The sequence below is a fragment of the Frankliniella occidentalis genome, unplaced genomic scaffold (genome assembly GCF_000697945.3).
Source record: "Frankliniella occidentalis isolate FOCC.00 unplaced genomic scaffold, Focc_3.1 Scaffold87, whole genome shotgun sequence".
NCBI lineage: Eukaryota > Metazoa > Arthropoda > Insecta > Thysanoptera > Thripidae > Frankliniella > Frankliniella occidentalis.
In genome coordinates, this window is record NW_026267216.1 from 779,728 (window position 1) to 790,058 (window position 10,331).

General features: G+C 38.1%; 1 long non-coding RNA gene across 1 annotated transcript; it reads left to right on the forward strand.

Annotated features, from left to right (window-relative positions):
* The first annotated feature begins 8,576 nt into the window (after positions 1–8,576).
* Positions 8,577–9,516, forward strand: LOC113214491 (uncharacterized). Its single transcript, XR_003303823.2, has 5 exons — positions 8,577–8,657; positions 8,740–8,819; positions 8,920–9,008; positions 9,089–9,190; positions 9,297–9,516. It is a non-coding gene; the product is annotated as an uncharacterized LOC113214491 (long non-coding RNA).
* Positions 9,517–10,331: the final 815 nt, after the last annotated feature.

Consider the following 10,331-nt stretch of genomic DNA (forward strand, 5'->3'; position numbering starts at 1 on the left):
AAGCTCTCTTTGGGCAACTTATGGCTGCCATATCTCCAGGATGTTCCAATCAGGGGAAATCAAGTCCATATTCACCTCAACAAAAACGGCAGGGGATCTGTACCCCTGTCCCGATTAATGACGATCAAGTAATCCATTCATTTAATGTCATCAGCCTCATAGGGATTTTCCTAATCATGATTATGTTTACAGGTTAAAATTGGGAAGTCTTTAGTCATCTCATCGAGCTGTCTTATGGAGGCAAAGGCTGCTAAATCTGGCACTGAAATGACTGTAATATTGGTAAGGGGGGCCTTTTCCACCAAACGACTGAGACGATGCTCTTATGCTGGTCAGAAGCGGACGGTTAATGGTGAAATCCGCCAGAAGCTTTCTTTGAAAAAGTACACAAAGATGAGGGACATAAGAAGTAAGATTTGATTGATTTGTATGCCCCTTGTACCTTTCATTTTTACATTTGTTAATGTCCATCTTTTTTTTCCAGCATTTGTTCTGTCAAGATTTCCTGACCTCTCACAGTCTAACTTTGGTGCTGCAATCAACGGCCTGACAGGCAAAAAGGCCGTGAAGAAAAGGCAGCTTGAGGTAAGTTTTAACCCCTGGCTTTGGATGGTTATCATACAGAACTTCTCTATGTGCTTTGTCTGTTTTGCAGACTGTTGAGGAGAGTGCAGAGAGTGAAGAGTCCGAAATGGAGTGACTTCGGTTATTGAAGTTTCTGCCAATTAAGTGTCTCTTTTTATTGTAACTGATAAATGTAAATAAATTTTTGTATTCCCATTTTTAATTAATTTTTATGATCTGATTGTTAAACAAAACTGACCTACTACTCAACCTGGGATTGGTTACGAGCTGTCACAACCAGTTTGGAATGTTAGATAGTGGGGAATGTCATTTAATTGCAGAAAAGTAAGGTTAATATGTACATTATCTGTAATAAGCACAACCAATGAACTCATAACACATTTTAACTTCAAAGTAGGATTTTAAAAATATTATTGCTGACTTGGGGTCTATAGGTTAGAGTATCTTACATGATGGTCGATCGAGAAGTTTTGGCATCACACTATCTTGTCAGAGCTCATAAAGTCAAGCAAAACTTCAATTCTCAGGACTCCAAGGGGCGAGGACGAAGTGCAGTTTCTCAGTGATATTACTTCGTTCCTTCACGCGTTTCAAGCCTGAAAATAAATCAAAAAGGTAAAACTCACAACTTGGTCTACCCTCACTACTCTACGTACGCCTGTTGTGAAAATGAGCAGACTTCCTACCGCAGCTTGCGTGCTTGTGATGAACAGCTGAGCGCTGCTGCCCGGCTGGGGCTGGGCTAACGTCGACTGCTAGCCAAGCCTAGCAGCAAGAGCAAGAGCACTACGTTTATATTTATTTTATTATTACCTAATAGGATTCGCGTAAGTCAGCTGATTAAGGAGGGTACATTGATTTCTGTGTTTTAATAGTTTGAATGTGTTTTGGTTTCATCCCACCAATAAGCCGCATTTGCGAAACTTTCACCTGCCCCAAACGACGCAGAACTGTCATCTTGACGTCAATTGACATCAAAAAAAGGTCAAACGTCTGTACGTCAAAATGACATCGAACCTGGCCCCGGAATTACCAATTTTTGACATCAACATGATGTCAAATGACATCAATTTGACATATCAAAATGACATAACATGACCTTGTCATTTATGAGGATATTGGCTTGCAGCTGCATTTACTACCATTATTCTGATGATAGGAAGATGAACAATAAAAACAAAGTGACTTATTATGATCTCAAATTTTATTTTAATTTGAAAAATTCAAGATTGTGATTTACAACATTGCAAATGATCATTGGAAAATAATCAAAGCTTTGGCCAAAAATTAATCCAAATGTAGAACAAGCAAATATTGTCACACTACTGCAACAATTAACAAAATAAAAATAAGATACTTCAAGCCCTCTCATGTAGGTGTAGAATTACCTACCACAAGCAGACAAGTTACAAAAACTCCAACATAAATATATATATATGTATATCTGACTCACATAGATGTAATCAAAAATAAATAAATCTTTAGTCACATGTGTGACAGAAATAACAAAACAACATAGTGAGAACCATTAGGTAGCAGCAGTCTTAGTCAAAAACATTCAAAATAAAATCTTTGGCTCATTATAATAATAAAAAAACAAAAATTGTGACAAGATCATGTAGAAATATTAGATAATAAACAAATGCATAAACTTACATTTTTGGCTCTGTATCAAAAACTAAATACCTTCTAATGTACATTGGTAGAGAGCTTTCCTAATAGTAATTATCAAAAAACCATAGAAATGACAAAACAAAAAAAAATTCTTATGGAGCAGTGGCTGATTGCTGATTTGTAATTCCTCTCTGGTTACTTGTATTAAACCACACTTGGCATTTGTTCTCATACCTTCTCAGTGATGAGTTTGGGAAAGATTTCAAGATAGCACCTGTAAAACAGAGTTTGTGGAATTATTACAAAATAATGAAAAGAGTTCACCACCTAAATTTTGAAGCTACAAGATCTACATACAACGAAAAGAATTGTTGATGCGAGAGGTTTCAAACTTCAATTTTGCGCCTCTAGTAGAGCCCCAGCTGATTAACCGAGAGAGTCTGTTGTTGATTACTTTCTTTAACATTTGTCCTGTGACGTATCTCTCTCCCCTATCAGTTTTGTGAAGGGCAACCAAGTAGTCAATCTAAGTAAAATGTTTATATTAGTCATCAGCAGATGAGGCTTTGAATTTATCAGAATCAACTGATGAGATTATGTATTTAAAAAAACTCACAAAAGCACGTTTGTTGGATCGCAGTGCTATGTAGCTTTCAAAATCACTAAATTCATCAATTGTTTTAAGAGGAAATTTCAGATCGAAGTCTGAATCATCAAAGTCAGCTACGTCCTGCTCATCTTCTGGTATAACATAAGACAAAATTCTCCTCTGGTTTGATAGCACAGTATTCACACGGGAATTAAGGAACTCCAACCTCTCTACTATCAATTGAGCACTTGATGAGCAAACTGAAATAACAATTCACATAGTGAGCAACATTCCTCTAGATAGTAAAACATTAGTGACAATCCCAAACAAAAACTTACCGTTGTCATTAACTGGACTGGGAGAGCTATGACATTTTGGTTTGCTGATAACAAATGGACCACCAAAGCTAGATGTGGATGGTTGATCTTTAGCTGCAGCAGACATGTAAAAGAATTTTGATCAGCTTTCAATAGATCACAGACAGAGAGAGAGAACAGTTTCCACAAATGGAGACTATACTAATGTGGATACTTCTAAATAAATGAAAAATATCTCACCAATTGTTTCAAAATTATCTTGCCTAGGATTAGTTAGGCTAGCCAATGAATGATCATTCAAAGTATTGTGATCCATCTCCAGATCTAGAACAGTTAATTCAAAATCAAATGAAAATGAATTGTGTTGTATAAAGTGAAAATATAGTGATAGTTTCTGATAAAAAATCTCACCATGTTCCGATGTTCTTTGTGGTGACAAAGAAATATTGTAGACACCATCAGATTCGTTATCCTGCCCAAGGGATTCTAAATCACTTTGGGATCCAAAATTAGAATTTTCTTGATGAGAAATCCCTGAGAAATAACAAAATTGTAAGAATATTAGAGAAGACATTTACAAAAACAATTCAGGAATCTTCACAAATTGAGTTTTTATGACAACTCTGACCCACCACTTATTTGAGTAGCTTCAGGTGATGTTCCCACATCTGCATTTTCTCGCACAAACTGATTACCTGAATGTGAATAAGCAGGTAGGTCAGCTGTTATTACCACAAAACTGCAAGCGACTCATTGATAAAGAATAGGAAGTACTTGTATGAAAAATATACGAACCAATACTTTTCAGTGATTCCTGGTGCTTGTTTCCAGCTTGAATTTCACCTGGAACTGCAACTGTGGAACTTTGCTCATTAGGTGTAGAAACAACAGGCGACGCATCTCTTGGTTGAGTTTGACCTGAAAATTAACAAATACATCACATGACTACATAGGAATTAACACTACAGCCAACGAAACAGACATAGTACTTCAATAACAATAAGCAAGTGTCAAATTCTTTTCTAGTTACCGTTAGATTCCTGGTGGTTGTTTCTGGCTTGAATTACTTTTGTAACTACCACTGTGGAACCTGGCTTCTTATTAGGCGGAGGAACAACAACCTTCTGCTTCACAGGCAAAGCTTTACTTGGTTTAACTTTGACTGAAAATTAAAAAATAAGTAATGATTACCGAGGAGTTAACACCACGAGCAAGGAAAAGGATATAGTCCTTATAACAATAAGCAAGATTCTTGTCTATTTACTGTTAGATTCCTGGTGGTTGTTGCCAGCTTGGATTACTTTTGGAATTGCAACTGTGGAACTTTGCTTCTTATTAGTTGCAGGGACCACAACCTTCACAGACAAAGCCTTTTTTTGTTGAACTCCACCTGAAAATTAAGAAACACATCACATGATTGCATACGAATGAACACACAACTGAGAAAAAATATGTAGTACTTAAAAGAACATAGAACAATAGAGCAAGTGTCTACTTTCTTTACTACTCACCACTAGATTTACCCTCAGATTTCTCAACTTGTCTCCGTAAGATTTTATTGACAGTACTCTCAAGTTGTGGGATGCTAGGGGGCGGCGGTACTTCGTCAGGTTCTTCATCTGAGGAAAGCGTCTGCTTTCTTGGTTTTCCTGTTCCCCTCGACTTTTTAAGCCGCTTGGATGGAGGAGATTCTTCATCAGAAACAAATCTTGCTGGTAATCTTCCCCTTCCTTTCCTGGGTTTGTTGTAGTCAGATTGCTCTGTAGACAAGGTGTCGGTGTCCTCTGCCTGTTTAGAAGCCAAGCTAGCTTTATAGAATGACGCTGTAAAACAAATGACCTAGTTTAGTTCAAAGAGCTTGAAGCAAGAAAATAATAATTGATTGATATTGTTGATTACCATAATCGTGCATGAACATTATTGGATAAGTATGCCAGGTTTCCGGATCCGGTTTACAATGGTCAATTGCTTGTTGAGTTGGATTCTTTTTTTGATCTTTAGACTTAGGCGGCCAGAAACAGTATTTTTCACCAGGCTGCAGCCACAGTGAGCTGATGACTGACACCGTCTCTTGATCAGATAATGTCTTTGAGAGGAATTTTACAACGGAAAACTAAAATAAAAAGAAGAAAACAAGTTGAAAAACTTACACATCAGTGAATGCTGAATAAGATTGAGGAGGACTGTAATAGCTAAACAATGTTGCTATGGTCGGCAAAAATGGACCAGTGGAACTACAATGTAGGACTCTCCATCGGGTAGAAGGTAACATTTTCTGGACAACTGGTTGGCTCTCCACCTCAACCTCCTATTCTCTAAGTCTCTAACCCTAAATATGTCTAGCAGAGCAGAATCAAGAGGGAACAGGTAAGCACTTTCTTTCACAGAAAATTTACGCCCAATCAGGAATATTTCTCCTTCAAGAGTTTGAACAATATTAGATAAAATGCAGACTTCACTTTCTTGTGTCAGAAAGCAACAGTCAGGGCGAGAGAGTGACAGTGTAATATTGCCTGTTTTAAGCATCTGAAATTGAGTGCCATCAACAATCTCACCAGCCGGTCTGTTGTGCTCTCTGCTGAGAATGTAGGCATTAGGATCAATTTGTTGAGTGGGATTTGTCAACTTCCCATCAGTTTCAGCATCCTTATTGTATACTTGATGAAGGGGAAGGTATCCAGACCTTAAAGAACGCTTCATCACTCCAAGGTAGTTTTCAAATTTAAAGGCTGAAAACTCTTCTAATGTTCCATGGTTCTCAGCTTCTTGCACAATGTGAGAAAGAGAGTGAACATTATAGACTAGGAAAGCTCTGGTGAAGATTTGACGGCAATGGTTAATGAAATTTCTCACACACTCATTGGCAACTTCCAAAAAATCGCGCAGATGAGGACTTGTCAAAATATAAGAAGCTGAATGCAGCAGTAAATAGTTCCTATACAAATTTGCATCCAATCCAGAAAATGCACTTAATCCATCATAGAGAAGGATTCTCCTCAGTTCATGAGCCTTGAAATGATTCCCTCTCCGTTTGAATTCACGTGGTTTTCGATTGAACTCACAAGGACAAAATTCTTTCAGATTCAGCACAGCAGCACTAACAGCACCCACTTGGTCGTCAGTTAGTACAAAATTGCCTGGTTCAATTAGGATAAAATCAAGCCAACGCCTGAAAACGCCTAAGTACAATAAGTGGAGAGGGTCAAGACGGAATTGACTTATCATGCCAGTATTTATCCGTTCTAGAGGAGAAACCAATCCCGGTTTGTGATGAAGCGGTTGATCTCTGTTCCTGAAGCTTTCGTCTGTTCTTAAAGGACAATTAAGTCCTGTAAATGTAGTTCTATTTCTGAAGCGGACGCCTTCTACTACACATTTCTCACAGCCATAAGTACCTCCATGCCCAATCCAGCATTTTACAAAGGCACGGGCCAGAGCATCTAAAATATAATTCCTTATGCGGAATGGGTACACATTACCGAATAATTGAACACCTTCATTTTGTAATAACTCAACTTCTTGAATGTAATCATTTAAAAATTCGTTCAAATCATCAGGTTCCTTCCTGTGACCAAACCATCCTGCAATGATGAAAGGCTCCTGTTGTCCCCCAAAGCAGCCAAGTATTGGGAAAAAATTAGCAGGGGAATTTCTGAAAGGAGGAATACCATCCATGTTGATATCTACAATTATCTCATTATGTCTCGCCAAATACTCCTGATCAAGACGAGACTGTATATTTTTTAGAATCCCCTTATAAAAATATAAGCCACCACCAACATCTGTAATAGGGAGCTGAGAGGGTGTTTTTAACAGTCCCCGACAAGTTTTGGGGAGAAAGGGATGGCGTAATCTCAAGATGCTTAATAATTCAGTAACTTTCGATTTGGATACACCTCTTCGCGCCCAAGCTCTCAAAGATTCTAAGAGCGCAACATCCATATCTGCTTCATCGAAGTGCTCGTCCCCACTATCTTCTGAGTGAGATCCTACACTTGACCCACTGTTTCTGCTTCCGCTGCTAGCCAAACTTGAATTCATAACACTACCTTCAGTATCACTTCCTTCAGTATCACTACTTTCACTGTCTGGTAAGCCTAAACCAAGATTATCCCTGATATTGTCCGCATGAATAACTCCTTCGTCATCACTGTCATCCATTTCTTCATCTTGTCTGTCATCCCCCTCAAATAACTCTTCGTCAGTAGAGGCATTGGAACTGCTGCTTGAATGCAAATTTATATGTCTTGCCTCCTCTCTCTGTTCAGCTAAATTCAGTAAGCCAGCTGCCCTAGCCCTTGCCCGGTTTAGAAGACCCTGATCCCTAGGCTTCAAAAAAATACAGAGAAAATATTTAATAAAAAAATAAGACCCACTCTCAAACATAGCAACAAAATCCCTTTCAGAAACTGGCACAGGCTACATAGAATCACGTCTTAACGACTGAATTTTTACAATAGGACTGTCATGAAAAAGAAAAGCAGAGGACTGGGATGTATAAATAATTGAGTACGTTACTAGTAACTAACCTCTCTGCGAGGACGTCTACCTGCAGGAGCACCACCGGCTTCGTCGTCCCCCATAATAAGTAAGTATTAATGGACCTGAAAGACGAGATAAACTTAAGTATCCTGCTGAACTTTATCCTATGTGACAGAGAAACTTACCGAATATCAGTAAGAAATGCGACATTCAATCCAAACGTGCTCTCTGAAGACAACAGGTCTGAACTTGTCAGTCGCGGTGGTGGTTGGTTGCAGGTGGGCGGGACGGCATAAACAAGACTACTAAAGTCAAAACAACCTTTAAATTAAAGATCTGTATTTACTCCGATTATTTTCTCCTACACGTAAGGATTATATTTTACCTATAACATTCTTGTGGGATAGCGCAAAATCGAATTCCTGGACATTTATCAAGCGTTGCAAATGTTATTACTTCATTCTGATGTGAGAGTGACGAACGTAGTTGTTGAATAGTTTTGTAAGTTTACGTCTTAGAGCTCAAGCGAGCGCTCATCCGGCTCTTTATCACGAAGACGTCAAAGAGTGTCAAACAAATCATTCTCCGTAATTGCGATTTTTAAAGTTCAAACTGCCCGTCTAATGTACGAAATACATTTCAGGAATAAAATATACACGCAGTAAACTATTTGTCTTGCACAAAATTGTTATGCTAGAGCTGCGAAAAAGTTTTGGTCAATAAAATGTCAAATTAGGTCAAAATCAGAGTTTGACCAAACATAGTCATCTTGATATCACTTTGACGTCAAGATGACAATTCTGTGTCGTTTGGGTGCGCCGAACCGAGGTTATGGTTTCGTGCACTAAACGTGTACGTATTTTACTTAGGCAGTATCAAAATTGTATATGCCACGATAACCTAGATAATCTACGTTTTCCGTTATTTTTTTTCCTCGTTTTTCAGTGGCTGGCAGTTGCATGCAATTCCTAAGTTGTAAACAACAGAAGGACATAACCTTACCAGCATCAGCCTAGGCTGTAGGCTATGTCTTACTGTGCATTTGAATGTTTGCTGTGTGTTTATCCAAGGTATGCTATTTAGTACGTATGCAGATAGGACAATAAAATTTTGACGAAATCGTTTTAATAAAATTGTCTCATTTTGCTTTAGGAGTTTGTTATGATGACAATACATGAAGGTCCAAGCGAAACTTCGCATCTCTTCTTCACCTCAATGATCAGGTTGGCACGGTTAGTATAACTAATGAAACATTTGATTTGTTTTAAGCTTATTTTCCCTTGTGTGTCAGTCATTACAGTATTTTATTTAATTGAAATGATTTGGTTTTAGGAGTTTGTTATTGTGATAATTATCATGTGTTAACACATGATGGCTGAAACTTCGCGTCTTCTCCTCACTCCAAGGAACAGTTTGCCTCGGTTAGTTTTAACTAGTTAACTATATTTATACTTTGAATCTCCTTTCCCTTTTTGTATCACTACAGTATTTTATATTTCAGATGATCAACAGAAAGCAGTCTTATTATGTGAAGTCTCGAGAGTTCAAGATGAATGCTCTATCTTTGAAGCACCGTGGTGTATTCCTTTCGGATCATCTCTAAGTAAGTAATTGTTATGCTTAAACCTCGTGAAGTCACGTTAAGCTACTCAAACCTAAATGATTTATATTTGTCAGCTAAGAGTAATGTTTGACTTTCTCTTTCTCAGTGTCCTGTACTTTCATGCAAGTGAAATCAAGTGAAAAGTGAAGTGGTTTCAGAAGCATCGCAAGTGAAATCAAGTGAAAAGTGAAGTGGTTTCAGAAGCATCTTGATTGACTCTCTTGTGACATTAGAGACCTTCTATAAAATATCTGTGCACTTTAATGTGCTATCAAAGGTCAAAACTGCTGTAATGCTAATAGTGCTCAGTAAAATATAAGCTTCTAGTAGACCTTATTTTCATCTCTTCAATTATATTCCTTAGCCATAAAAATATAGATTTGGTTCTGAAGAACTATTTCATTTACATGTAGCATTCAGTAAGGGTATTTCAATTATAAGTAAAAACAGTTCTTGAAGTACACATTTTATTTTATTCAGATTCATAACTTGAACATAGAACACACATATTCCACTCCAACGTGTGAAGTGCATGACAGTTACTGAGTAAATGGTGGCTACTGCAATGCAAAGAGTAACCATTCAACAGAGCACTTTTTAGATAGTTTGCATATAGTATGCAGACGAAACCGTAGTCGGAACTACGCGGAACTCCGCCAAACTGCAGTTAAACTGTGCGGCCGTCGAAATTGATACAGTTAAACTGCAGTTTGTCTGCAGTAAACTATAGTCTGAGCACAGTCTGGGTGCAGTTTATCTACAACAAACTAGAGCTAGACTGCATGCACCATCTGCACATGGACTAGTGTCTTTCAGGAGTTTGGACCGCAGTTGGAATAGCAAGTCACTTACAACTAGAATCAAGTTTGGTTGCGCTTGAACTTCAGATTCCAACGAAGTTTAACTACTGATATCGCTTACAGTTCGAACTACTTATTCTTCCACCCGGGTAAAGCTATGAATCAAGAGAATTCCGTTGATTCCACGGCGTCGGGTGTTGATATGCGTCGTTGTATCAAAGTAAAATTTCTTATCGCCGAACGTCAAGAATTTCCTTGTTTTACGTGCCGGCGGTCGCGTGAGACGACAGACACTCTCTCTCTCTCTCTCTCTCTCTCTCTCTCTCTCTCTCTCTCTCTCT